Source organism: Chrysochloris asiatica, unplaced genomic scaffold (assembly GCF_000296735.1).
Source record: "Chrysochloris asiatica unplaced genomic scaffold, ChrAsi1.0 scaffold00052, whole genome shotgun sequence".
In the NCBI taxonomy this organism is placed as follows: Eukaryota; Metazoa; Chordata; class Mammalia; order Afrosoricida; family Chrysochloridae; genus Chrysochloris; species Chrysochloris asiatica.
This window is the reverse complement of record NW_006408570.1, coordinates 15,449,297-15,450,321: the sequence shown is the minus strand read 5'-3', so window position 1 is coordinate 15,450,321 and position 1,025 is coordinate 15,449,297.

Below are 1,025 nucleotides of genomic sequence, written 5' to 3'. Positions count from 1 at the left end.
CGAACGGTTGGCAGTTTAAACAAACCAGCGGCTCTCTGGGAGAAAGATGTGACAGTCTGTTTCTATAAAGGTTACTGTTACTCCTGTTGAGTCAGTTCCAACTCATAATAAGTACCCAAGAGCAGGCGATGGCCCACCTTGTGGTTACCAGCCCAGTGCTTTTCCTACAACACCACACTAGGAAAATCTATGGTCAGTTCTACTTCTTTACGGTCACTATTAGTTACAAATAACTTGATGGCATGGGATATGCATATGTTGAAGCCTGCTGTGTGTATGTGTGTGTGTACACACATATGAGGGAAATTCAGAAAGCTTTGGAAGACTCCTCATACATATACACAGACACATATATATATAGTATCGACTATAAAGCAATATAAATTGTGAAACAGATCAAGGAAATAAATATGAGGGTCTGAAAAAATAACATTCCCCTTAGTTTTGAAAGCTTTTGATGTTAACTGGATAGGCTAAATAATATACTACATGATATATTCCAATTCTGAGTCTTGAAATATAACTTGATTCATTTCTCTTAGGTCATGGATATAGCAGTCAAGAAATCAAATGACCTATTGTACTGGGCAAATACACTTAAAAAAAAAAAGTTCTTTAAGACTGTCAAAAGGCAAAGATATCACTGTGATGATTAAGATGTGCCAGACCCAAACACTGGTATCTTTTCAATCACCTTATTATACATACCAAGATTGGATAGTGAAAAAGGAAGACAGAGGAGGAACTTATGCATTTGAACTTTGGTGTCAAAGAAGAATATAGAGTGAACTGCCAAAAAGAACAAAAAAATCAATTTTAGAAAAAACAGAACCAGAACGTTCCTTAAAAGGGAAGATGGCAAGACTTCAACTCACTTACTTGGAACATGTATGAGGAATGACGAATCATTAGAAAAGAACACCACGTTTGGTGAAGTAATAGATGTTGTTAAGTGTCACAGAGTCAGTTCCAACTCACAGCAACTTTGTATAAGGTGTCCAGGCTGGTGGATTTGAATCACCACC